General features: G+C 44.6%; 1 protein-coding gene and 1 non-coding gene across 5 annotated transcripts in view; both read right to left on the bottom strand.

Moving 5' to 3' along the window:
* rbks (ribokinase) overlaps positions 1–13,287 on the bottom strand; it is a 100,255-nt gene that overhangs the window by 21,245 nt on the left and 65,723 nt on the right. The gene's annotated exons all lie outside the window — the stretch shown is intronic.
* On the bottom strand, positions 4,437–4,511 carry trnap-ugg. The gene has a single exon. It is a non-coding gene; the product is annotated as a tRNA-Pro (tRNA).

Here is a 13,287-nt window from a genome sequence, read left to right as displayed (position 1 = left end):
ACAATTTCATTGATTGAGTGAGATACAATGGGATGAGAGAGAGCTAGTGTTTATTGAAATATGTTGGTAGAGAAAAGGCTTACTCCCAACCCAGAGGACAAAATCAGAATGACATCATTTAGTCGTTGTAAACTGGTTTCCTGGTTGTAAAGACTTCAGATAACAAGATCTCAACCCGGTAAAGACATATATTTTTTCATGACATTTGGGAAACTTTGTCTTATCTAGTTTGCTAAAAAGACATCAAAAAAAAAAAAACTCCCTTTTACAATCAGTATACAAGCTAAGCATTTCCTGCAGGGAAATTTCCTCACCTACAGTTGAAGTCGGAAGCTTACATACACCTTAGCCAAATACATTTAAACTCAGTTTTTCAAAATTCCTGACATTTAATCCTAGTAAAAATTCCCTGTCTTAGGTCAGTTAGGATCACCACTTTATTTTAAGAATGTGAAATGTCCGAATAATAGTAGAGTGATTTATTTCAGCTTTTATTTATTTCATCACAATCCCAGTGGGTCAGAAGTTTACATACACTCAATTAGTATATGGTAGCATTGCCTTTAAATTGTTTAACTTGGGTCAAACGTTTCGGGTAGCCTTCCACAAGCTTCCCACAATAAGTTGGGTGAATTTTGGCCCATTCCTCCTGACAGAGCTGGTGTAACTGAGTCAGGTTTGTAGGCCTCCTTGCTCACACACGCCTTTTCAGTTCTGCCCTCAAATGTTCTATAGCATTTAGGTCAGGGCTTTGTGATGGCCACTCCAATACCTTGACTTTGTTGTCCTTAAGCCATTTTGCCACAACTTTGGAAGTATGCTTGTGGTTATTGTCCATTTGGAAGACCCATTTGCGACCAAGCTTTAACTTGCTGACTGATGTCTTGAGATGTTGCTTCAATATATCAACATAATTTTCCTTCGTCATGATGCCATCTATTTTGTGAAGTGGACCAGACCCTCCTGCAGCAAAGCACCCCCACAGCATGATGCTGCCACCCCCGTGCTTCACGGTTGGGATGGTGTTCTTCGGCTTGCAAGCATCCCCCCCTTTTCCTCCAAACATAATGATGGTCATTATGGCCAAACAGTTCTATTTTTGTTTCATCAGACCAGAGGACATTTCTCCAAAAAGTAAGATCTTTGTCCCCATATGCAGTTGCAAACCGTAGTCTGGCTTTTTTATGGCGGTGTTGGAGCAGTGGCTTCTTCCTTGCTGAGCGGTCTTTCAGGTTATGTCGATATAGGACTGGTTTTACTGTGGATATAGATACTTTTGTACCCGTTTCCTCCAGCATCTTCACAAGGTCCTTTGCTGTTGTTCTGGGATTGAATTGCACTTTTCGCACCAAAGTATGTTCATCTCTAGGAGACAGAACACGTCTCTTTCCTGAGCTGTATGACGGCTGCGTGGTCCCATGGTGTTTATACTTGCGTACTATTGTTTGTACAGATGAACGTGGGACCTTAAGGCATTTGGAAATTGCTCCCAAGGATAAACCAGACTTGTGGAGGTCTACAATTCCTTTCTGAGGTCTTGGCTTATTTCTTTTGATTTTCCCATGATGTCAAGCAAAGAGGCACTGAGTTTGAAGGTAGGCCTTGAAATACATCCACAGGTACACCTCCAATTGACTCAAATGATGTCAATTAGCCTATCAGAAGCTTCTAAAGCCATGACATCATTTTCTGGAATTTTCCAAGCTGTTTAAAGGCACGGTCAACTTAGTGTATGTACATTTCTGACCCACTGGAATTGTGATACAGTGAATTATAAGTGAAATAATCTGTCTGTAAACAATTGTTGGAAAAATTACTTGTGACATGGAGAAAGTAGATGCCTTAATCGACTTGCCAAAACTATAGTTTGTTAACAAGAAATTTGTGGAGTGGTTGAAAAACGAGTTTTAATGACTCCAACCTAAGTGTATGTAAACTTCCGAGTTCAACTGTATGTGACAATCAGTGTCAATCTGAGTTTACCGTACTAAATAGTAAGCATAAAGCTATATAATCGGATATACACTGAGTGGACAAAACATTATGAACACCTGCTCTTTCCAAGACATAGACTGACCAGGTGGACAGACATTCTCCTTTAAATTCTCTGATACAGAGCAAAATTCATGTTTCCTTCAATGATGGCAAGTCGTCCAGGTCTTGAGGCAGCAAAGTATCCCTAAACCATCACACTACCACCACCATGTTTGACTGTTGGTATGCGGTTCTTACCATGGAATGCAATGTTTGGTTTTTCTCAGACATAACAGGACCCATGTTGTCCAAAAATTTGACTGAAGTTTGCCAAAAAGCACCTAGATGCACCTGGATGATCGTCAAGACTCCTGAAAGAATGTCTATGGACAGATTATTCAAAATTTGAACTTTTGGGACGACATGGGTCCTGTTATGAGTGTAAGGGGGCAATTACTTGTTCACACAGTGGCATTGGGTGTTGTATAACTTTGTTTATTAAATAAATGAAAAAAGTGTTCAGTCAGGTTCCTTTTATCTGTCACGACTTCGGCCGAGGCTGCCTCCCCTCCTTGTTCGGGCAGGCTTCGGCGTTCGTCGTCACCGGAGTACTAACCACTGCCGCCCCAATCATCATCACAATTGTCTTGTCTCGTTATCACACACACCTGGTTCTAATCCGCTAATTAGTCTGTGTATAAGTGTTCCCTCTGCCCCCTTGTCCTTGTGGGTGATTGTTTATTGTGAAGGTTAGTGAAGCTTGTGTATTTTGTTCGACGGGAGTATTTTCCTGTGTGCCTTGTATTTTCCAGTGCACCTGTTTTGTGCCCTGGAGTGTGTTTGACGCAGTTCTGCGTAAACCTGTATTTTGCGGAATAAAGCCTGTTATTCTGTGATTTACCCTCCTGCTCCTGACTCCTTCAACACCACCTCATCACATTATCTAGTATTAGGTTTTGGTTGAAGATCTGATAACATTCAGTGTCCAAAATATGCAAAAATAGAGAAAATCCGAAAAGTGGCAAATATTTTTCACGGCACTGTATGTGTTGTATCCCTGTGTACACAGTGCATATTTTTGAAGCTTAACCCTGCATGTTTTTATCCAACATCATGTTATTCTGTGTATGTACGAATGAGCCCTGTGAAAAGTATGTGTGTGTATGGATGTACATATGTGACTGATTTTATCTCTGATTTTTTGTGAGCTAAAGCCATTGTGTATTCCTGCATGTCTGTGAAATAAAACCCTGTTTTGTGTCTGTGTGTGTGTTTGTGTGTGTGTGGGCGTGTGTAAGTGAGCAGCTGCGTGGGTTTGCGCAGGGCTTTGGCCACCTGGCGCTCTGAGGTGGATGCTAGGGCCTCTTTCGAGTAAAAATGGAAACAGTGCGTCACGTACACACGCTTCAAACTCAGCTTACACAACCTCTGTGTGGATGATACAGATCACACCTTCCTTCCACTTTCCAAGAGAGAAAAGAGGTTTCTGATTTGATATCATTTTAAAGAAACCCCTCTCTTTCTTCTCACTCTCTCCTCTCTCAATATCTGCCCCCTCTTCACTTTCACAGCTAGTCTCAATTTACCCTCATCCCTCTCTCTGTAAACTCTCTCAGCTCACTTTTTCTTCTTTCTCTCTACCAGATTTTATCCCCTCTCTCTGTATTTTATCTCCTCTTTCTAGACTTCATCTCTCTCTGAATCTCTCTCTCAAATACTGTACCCTGGTTCCTTGTTCTCTAATTCCTCCCACTCTCTCATGTCACTCACTCTCCCTTCCTCTATTTCTCTCTCTTTTTCTGTTTCTGTGTATCTAATGCAGTGTAAACTAAAGAGGCCCAGCCAGTTGAGGTGTAAGGACAGCGCTATCACCCTCTTCCTCATCCTCCTACTCCTACTCCCCCACCCCAACCCCCCCCCGCCCGCCTGCCTGCCCACCCTATCTTGAGGCCCATCTGCCATCTGTGGTGACACCACATGTCTGTGTATGTTCACATCGACCACGTCACCAGGAAGGATGGTTCAACCACAGTCCAGAGCAATGCTGGTGAATAAGCTACAGTGCAGGAAACTGCATATTACATTTACATTTTAGTCATTTAGCAGACGCTCTTATCCAGAGCGACTTACAGGAGCAATTAGGGTTAACAAACATGTGGCCACTGCACTTGCCAGTAAAGCAGGGTTGGGGTCAATTCTATTTTAATTCACACAAACCAAGGTCATTATAGTAACAAATACTGGTATTAATGTACCTAGACAAATCAAATCAGGAACTAAAATGAAATTCCAATTTTGCGCATGGAAGAGCTAATAGGAAAATTGGCATTGACATTTCACTTTTCTTCCTGAATTGACCGAATTCACTTCACTTCCTGAATTTTACATTTTTACATTTTAGTCAATTAGCAGACGCTATTATCCAGAGCGACTTACAGTTAGTGAGTGCATACATTTTCATACTGGCCCCCCGTGGGAAACGAACCCACAACCCTGGCGTTCCAAGCGCCATGCTCTACCAACTGAGCTACAGGGGACTACTCACTTTACTTCCTGAATTGACCCTAACCCTGCAGTGCAGTCCAGTGCTAATCGACACATCTCTAATGTCACAGTCTGTCATAACCATAATGACACGATAACTCAACCCAAAGCTATATGCAAGTGCCAGACATAGTGTTAAATACTCAGCCATTAGCTAATAGTTATCAGTCAGCTCACTACCCTGTTTCCAAGGCATTTTTAACTCCAGGTGTTGTGGAGAACAGTTGTAGTAGATGTGTAGTACTGTAGAGCGAGAGTAGGTTAGAGCCACATCTGTTTTGGCAACATCTCTGAGTCATGTCTGGAGGTGTTGTGAGTCTATGGGTGCGTTCCGAATGGCACCATATTACCTATGGGCCTTGGTCAAAAGTAGTGCACTATATAGAGAATAGGATCCCATTTTCGACGCAACGTCTTTTGGTCCGTCGGGTCGGCTGAGCTGCTTGCATTTATAATTGCCATCCTCCGATGTACTTGCGTGTGTGTACGCACACACACAGACAATAGTTTTTCTCTTGAGGACTGTCTGGATGAGAGACAGAAATGTAGGGAGAAAGTGATAGGGAAAGAAAAAGAAAGGCAGGTTTAGAAGAGGCAGAAGGAGAAATGTAGAGAGGGGGAGGCTGAAAGAGAGAAATAACAAGTGGGAGAGAAAGAAAATAAGAAAGCAATAGATGGAAAAGGTCAGGAGATGGTGAGGCAAGCAGTCTCGCATGTGCACGCACACACACAGCGATGGATGAGTCACCGGAGAGCATTTGGAGAGGGTTTAAGAGGCTCTAATTGCATCTGGTGAGAAAATATCAAAGCTACCTCTTGAAAGTGAGAGAGAAAGAGAGACGGAGTGAGAGAGAGAGAAAGAGCGCTTTGGATGGATGCATTACCACTTACAGGTTCAAATAATTACCCCCACCTTGCTAACGAGGTAGAGTGAAAGGATAAAAAGACAGCGATGGAGAATAAACAATATATTCATTAGTTGGGAAAAATGATAGAGTCTAAAAAATTCATAAATAAATCAGTGTATGAAAAAAATTGTTAAATCAGTGCATCACAATGAAAGCAATCCCATTGAGCTGTATAGTATATATACCGAACAAAAATATAAATGCAACATGTAAAGTGTTGGTGCCATGTTTCATGAGCTGAAATAAAAGATCCCAGAAATCTTCCATATGCACAAAAAGCTTATTTCTCTCAAATGTAGTGAACAAATTTGTTTATATCCCCGTTAGTGATCATTTCTCCTTTGCCAAGATAATCCATCCACCTGACAGGTGTGGCATATCAAGAAACTGATTAAACAGCATGATCATTACACAGGTGCACCTTGTGTTGGGGACAATAAAAGGCCACTTTTTTATACCTTTATTTAACCAGGTAAGCCAGTTGAGAACAAGTTCAAGTACAACTGTGACCTGGCCAAGATAAAGCAAAGCAGTGTGATAAAAACAACAACACAGAGTTACATATGGGATAAACAAAACGTACAGTCAAAAACACAATAGAAAATCTATATACAGTGTGTGCGAATGTAGTAAGTTATGAAGGTAAGGCAATAAATAGGCCATAGTGCAAAATAATTACAATTTAGTATTAACACTGGAGTGATAGATGTGCAGAAGATGATGTGCAAATAGATATACTGGGGTGCAAATGAGCAAAATAAATAACAATATGGGGATGAGGTAGTTGGGTGGGCTAATTACAGATGGGCTGTGTACTGGTGCAGTGATCGGTAAGCTGCTCTGACAACTGATGCTTAAAATTAGTGAGGGAGATAAGAGTCTCCAGCTTCAGAGATTTTTGCAGTTCGTTCCAGTCATTGGCAGCAGAGAACTGGAAGGAATGGCGGCCAAAGGAGGTGTTGACTTTGGGGATGACCAGTGAGATATACCTGCTGGAGCGCATACTACGGGTGGGTGTTTCTATGGTGACCAATGAGCTAAGATAAGGCGGGGATTTGTCTATCAGTGATTTATAGATGACCTGAAGCCAGTGGGTTTGGCGACGAATATGTAGTGAGGGCCAACCAACGAGAGCGTACAGGTCACAATGGTGGTTAGTATATGGGGCTTTGGTGACAAAACGGATGGCACTGTGATAGACTACATCCAATTTGCTGAGTAGTGTTGGAGGCTATTTTGTAAATGACATCGCCGAAGTCAAGGATCGGTAGGATAGTCAGTTTTACGAGGGCATGTTTGGCAGCATGAGTGAAGGAGGCTTTGTTGCGAAATAGGAAGCCAATTCTAGATTTAACTTTGGATTGGAGATGCTTAATGTGAGCCTGGAAGGAGAGTTTACAGTCTAACCAGACACCTAGGTTGCAGCGGAGGGTGTAGAGCTGGTGGCCGGGGTAGGGGTAGCCAGGTGGAAAGCATGGCCAGCCATAGCAAAATGCTTGTTGAAATTCTCAATTATCGTAGATTTATCGGTGGTGACAGTGTTTCCTAGCCTCAGTGCAGTGGGCAGCTGGGTGGAGGTGCTCTTATTCTCCATGGACTTTACAATGTCCCAAAACTTTTTGGAGTTAGTGCTACAGGATGCAAATTTCTGTTTGAAAAAGCTAGCCTTTGCTTTCCTAACTGATTGTGTATATTGGTTCCTGACTTCCCTGAAAAGTTGCATATTGCGGGGGCTGTTCGATGCTAATGCAGTACACCACAGGATGATTTTGTGCTGGTCAAGGGCAGTCAAGTCTGGGGTGAACCAGGGGTTATATCTGTTCTTAGTTCTGAATTTTATGAATGGGGCATGCTTATTTAAGATGGAGAGGAAATAACTTTTAAAGAACAACCAGGCAACCTCTACTGACCGAATGAGGTCAGTATCCATCCAGGATACCCGGGCCAGGTCAATTAAAAAGGCCTGCTCGCTGAAGTATTTTAGGGAGTGTTTGACAGTGATGAGGGGTGGTCGTTTGACCGCAGACCCATTATGGACGCAGGCAATGAGGCAGTGATTGCTGAGATTCTGGTTGAAGACAGCAGAGGTGTATTTAGAGGGTAAATTAGTCAGGATGATATCTATGAGGGTGCCCATGTTAACGGATTTAGGGTTGTACCTGGTAGGTTCCTTGATAATTTGTGTGAGATTGAGGGTATCTAGTTTAGATTGTAGGACGGCCGGGGTGTTAAGCATCTCCCAGTTTAGGTCACCAAGCAGTAGGATAGATGGGGAGCAATCATTTCACATATGGTGTCCAGGGCACAGCTGGGGGCTGAGGGGGGTCTGTAGCAAGCGGCAACAGTGAGAGACTTATTTCTGGAAAGGTGGATTTTTAGAAGTAGAAGCTCAAACTGTTTTGGCACAGATCTGGATAGTATGATAGAGTTCTGCAGGCTCTAGTTGGGAATGGGAATGGACATTGTAGTTGGGAATGGACATTTCTGAATCTTTGGTGGCCTTCCTAAGCCAGGATTCAGACACTGCTAGAACATCAGGGTTGGCGGAGTGTGCTAATGCAGTGAATAACTCAAACTTATGGAGGAGGCTTCTGATGTTAACATGCAAGAAACCAAGGCTTTTACGGTTACAGAAGTCAACAAATGATAGCGCCTGGGGAGTAGGAGTGATACTGGGGGCTATAGGGCCTGGGTTAACCTCTACATCACCAGAGTAACAGAGGAGGAATAGAATAAGGATATGGCTAAAGGCTTTAAGAACTGGTCTTCTAGTGCGTTGGGTACAGAGAATAAAAGGGGCAGATTTACGGGCATTGTAGAATAGATTCAGGGCATTATTTACAGACAAGGATATGGAAGGATATGAGTACAGTGGAGGTAAACCTAAGCGTTGAGAAACGATGAAAGAGAGCATCATTGGAGGCACCGATTGAGCCGGTCTCCGCGTGTATGGGGGTTGGGACAAAGGAACTATCTGAGCCAGGTTGAGCAGGACTGGGGGTGCTACAGTGAAATAGTACAATAAGAACTAACTGAAACAGCAATAGGCAAGGCATATTGACATGGGAGAGAGGCATAAAGCAATCACAGGTGTTATTCGAGAGAGCTAAGACAACAGCTGGTAATGGCGAGGAAAGTTTGGGCTGAGGCTAAACAGATAAACAGGATGGGGTACCGTGTAAAGGAATAGTCCAGCAGGCATCAGCTGTATAGCTGAGTGATCATAAGGTCCAGTGAACAGCAATAAGTGAGTCCGGGAGCAGTTCGGTGGCTGCTACGCTACAGGCGAGCTGGAGGCACGGCTGTTGATTGCGTGTGCTAGCGGGCCGGGGCTATTAGATGGATCTTCGTGGTTGTCGCAACGGGAAGCCTGTTGAAACCACATCAGACAATTATGTCGGCAGACCAGTCGTGATGGATCGGCGGGGCTCCGTGTCAACACTAGGAGGTCCCGTTCGGTTGACAGAGAGGTAGATAGACGGGAGATGGGCCTGGCTCGAGGCTAGCTCAAGGCTAACTGGTGCTTGCTTCGGGACAGTGGTGATTAGCCAATAACAACAACAGCCATTCAGTTGTAGCTAGTTAGTTGCGATGATCCGGTGTTAAGGTCCAGTGATTCAGTGATTCCGGCAGAAAATCCGATATGCTCTGGGTCGATAGCGCAATGTGACCGACCGGCTCGATTCGGTCTTATGTAGCAAAATTTGAAATTGTGTTTTTTACATTGGATAAAAGTAGAGACTCAAGAGCTAGAAAATTGTATATCATACACTACAGTTGAAGAACAATGTGAAAGTAATTCTGCTTTGAAAGTTGATAAACTTGTAACCTTACTTTTGAGAAAATAGCCCTTGAATGTTTTGGTACACCTACTGGAGAGCTCTTCTTTGTCTACACCCATTCAGCATCGTTCACACCCTCGTAAGCCTTAGCCCCACCCATCTCTTTAAGGATTCACATGTGAGGCCTTGAATTAAACAACCAAAGATTTCAAGACTTAAGGCTGGTTTATACTACAGGTGTGTTTGTAAATTCAATCTGGAGTGCCAGAGTGTGCTCTGAGTGCGCTCTGGGCATTTGTAAATTCAGAGCGTTGTCAGTGTGTCCGTTCGTAAATTCAGAGCGTTTAACTCTCGAGCGTTCAGAGCGCACACTGGATGCTCTGGCCGAGGAGTAGGGTTGATCCGAGCGTTCTGACCTAACAACAGCAGTCTGGCTAACGTTTGCTAGCTACTTCCAGACACAAATGAGAAAACAGCTAATTCTGACCATTTTACTCGCCCTAGCAGAGCTGGTTAGGCTGTTTTTATGTTAGAAATTGTTGCATGTTGAGTTTATATTTGTGTTTAGTATAGATACAGTAAATATACATATTTACAATATAATATATGATAAATATTATCTAAAAAAATATTCAAACTTTGAAGTATTCTTTCAGCGATTCAATGTGATGCAACACCAAGTGTAGAGCGTGAAAAAGCAACAGTACCTCAACCCTGGAGAGTTATTTCTATGAATCTGTTTCTTTTTCATCCTTATGGAAAACCTCCCGAGGTGTCATTTGCGTAGCCCGGGCAGCAGCGAGCCTCGTCACCTGACGATCCAATCGCATCATTAGCCTCCGGGCCAAACCATTGACACCCCACCCCTTCCGGGGGCTGACATTCACGTAATCTGCTTGTGCTGCTATTGTCGCTATCACATCACATTGTCTCGTTTCTCTCCACGCAGTGATGTCTATTAGCGCCTTGGCAGAGGGAGTTGATAATCCATGCCAGGGTATATGATATCAGAGGTGGTACGTCAGAGATGGCGCGCGAATCCATCTGGGTTGCCCAGATTGCCCATCTGTGGGCAATGAGGTGGGCGAGAGCCCGTTACGGCATGCTTTGGAAGTGGATGGTGGTAACTAATAACGGGCCCCTGACACCAGGGCCGGATGTCCCCGGATGTCACAACTCCCCAGATGTGTGACACCGATGCGGTCCAATAATAGACCGGGGTGCTAAAGATGATAGAGAGTGCCGTGGCCTAGTTATTCCCATTGGAGGTATGATGCTTTGTTTACCTGGAGCTGCCATTCTTTTGGGTGGGGAAGTTTATTAATGAAGTAGTATACTGTACCTTGAGAAACACACATGCCACACATGCACACACACAGCTTGCGAAACACACACTCACAGATAAAGACTGTTAAAGACTCAGTGAGGTAATGCACCCCTTTTTGGTTTTGAGGGCGATAACATATCGCAGAGAACTCAGTGGCAGCTGCATTTACCAAGGCCCACTGCTCAGTTTATGAGCACACGTACAGTGGGGTCTGAAATGATTGACACCCTTGATAAAGAGAGACAAAAATTACTGTATAAAATGAATAATTCAAATAATGAGCTATATTGTATGCTCAAATTATATTCTTTCAAACTAATACAATTGCTCAGAGAAAGAGATTTTGTTTAACAAGTCATATTTGTAATTTTTTTTAAGGTAGGGGTCAAAACACCCCTGTTTTCAATACCTCACATTGAGAGGATAATGGCACTGAGCCTTTTTCTAAAATGTTTTATGAGTTGGAGGGATCTTAGACCATTCCTCCATACAGAATCCTTCCAGATCCTTGGTATCTTTCATATGTGCTTATGGACTGCGTTTTCAATGGGTTTCAATTCCGTAGACAATAATTAATTTATTTGTGGATTTTGATGTATGCTTGGGGTTATTGTCTTGCTGGAAGATCCACTTGCGGACAGGTTTTTGGCTAAAATATCCTGGTACTGTCACGACTTCCTCCGAAGCTGCCTCCTCTCCTTGTTCGGGCAGGCTTCGGCGTTCGTCGTCACCGGCCTTCTAGCCACTGCCACTCCTCATCTCATCATTCCATTTGTTTTTTCTTGTTTATTACACACACCTGGTTCATATCCCCTCATCAGTACCTGTATAAGTGTTCACTGTCCCCTTGTCTTTGTCTGTGATTGTTTATTGTGAGGTTAGTGAAGCTCGGTGGAGCTCCTAGTATTTTGTATCGCTTGGATATTTCCCTGTGTGCCTTGTTGCTTCCAGTGCGCCTGTTGTGCACACTGGAGTGTTTTGACGCATTACACCGTAACTCTGTGTTCCAGAATAAATCCTGTTATTCTGTAATTTACCCTCCTGCGCCTGACTTTTTTGAAATCACCCATCACAGAATCACACACCAAGACATGGAGTCAGCAGGAGAGGAGCACATGCCTGGAGTCGTGGCGAGGTCCGGGAGCATTCGACGATGCTAGCCAGCTTGGGAGAAACGATGGATTGGGTTCTCCAGGTCGTCCAACACCTGGAGAGGAGAAGACCCGATCTTTCGGGACCAGCTGAGCGACCGGATCCAGCCACCCACACCCAGAGGAATTCATATATCCCGACGTAGGGATTTTGACAGGACAGCTGCCCTCTGCCAGGGATTCCTCCTGCAACTGGATCTATACTTCTCGAACATCAGCCCGGCTCCATCGGAGCGGGAGAAGGTGTCCGCCCTCATCTCCTGCCTCTCGGGGAAAGCCTTGGGAGTGGGCCAACGCGGTCTGGAGTGAAGGAGGAGCCACATTGGACAACTACAGGGAGTTCGCTCGCCTCTTCTGGGCCGTCTTCGATCACCCGCTCAAAGGTAGAGAGGAGGGCGAGCGGCTGATCCACCTGAGGCAGGGGACGAGGACCGCGCAGGCCTTTGCCCTGGAGTTTCGTACTCTAGCTGCTGGGTCCGGGTGGAACGAGCGGGCCCTCATCAACCATTTCGGGTGCCACCTGCGAGAGGACGTCCGAAGGGAGCTAGCCTGCCATGACACCACGTTGTCCTTTAATCAACTGGTGGACATGGCCATCCGGTTGGACAACCTGCTGGCTTCTAGAGGACGTCCTGGAAGGGGCCTGCCCGTTTCACCCCGCCCCCAACCCGGATCACGAGAGGATGGAGCTGGGTGGTGCGGCGATCCGGGAGAGCGGAGGACGACAGCACCAGTGTCACTCTGGTGGCACGAGAGGACATTTCACTGCACGATGTTGTCAGCGTTCTTTTGGGTCTGGAGGCGGCAGGCAGGGCGCTCTCGCGTCACGCCAGGTATTGAACACCCACACTCGTTCAGAGCCCTCTGCTGCGCACTGTACCTTACACATCCACTTCCCTGATTATACGGTAGTTCCCCAGTGTAAGGCGCTGGTCGATTCAGGCGCAGCTGGGAACTTTATTGACAGGTCATTTGCACATAGTCTACAGTGAGGGAAAAAAGTATTTGATCCCCTGCTGATTTTGTACGTTTGCCCACTGACAAAGAAATGATCAGTCTATAATTTTTATGGTAGGTTTATTTGAACAGTGAGAGACAGAATAACAACAACAAAATCCAGAAAAACGCATGTCAAAAATGTTATAAATTGATTTGCATTATAATGAGGGAAATAAGTATTTGACCCCTCTGCAAAACATGACTTAGTACTTGGTGGCAAAACCCTTGATGGCAATCACAGAGGTCAGACGTTTCTTGTAGTTGCCCACCAGGTTTGCACACATCTCAGGAGGGATTTTGTCCCACTCCTCTTTGCTGATCTTCTCCTAGTCATTAATGTTTCGAGGCTGACGTTTGGCAACTCGAACCTTCAGCTCCCTCCACAGATTTTCTATGGGATTAAGGTCTGGAGACTGGCTAGGCCACTCCAGGACCTTAATGTGCTTCTTCTTGAGCCACTCCTTTGTTGCCTTGGCTGTGTGTTTTGGGTCATTGTCATGCTGGAATACCCATCCACGACCAATTTTCAATGCCCTGACTGAGGGAAGGAGGTTCTCACCCAAGATTTGACGGTACATGGCCCCGTCCATCGTCCCTTTGAT

This window comes from Coregonus clupeaformis, chromosome 29, assembly GCF_020615455.1.
Source record: "Coregonus clupeaformis isolate EN_2021a chromosome 29, ASM2061545v1, whole genome shotgun sequence".
Taxonomy (NCBI): domain Eukaryota; kingdom Metazoa; phylum Chordata; class Actinopteri; order Salmoniformes; family Salmonidae; genus Coregonus; species Coregonus clupeaformis.
The sequence above is the reverse complement of the archived record's forward strand: the minus strand, read 5'-3'. Positions and strand labels throughout refer to the sequence as shown.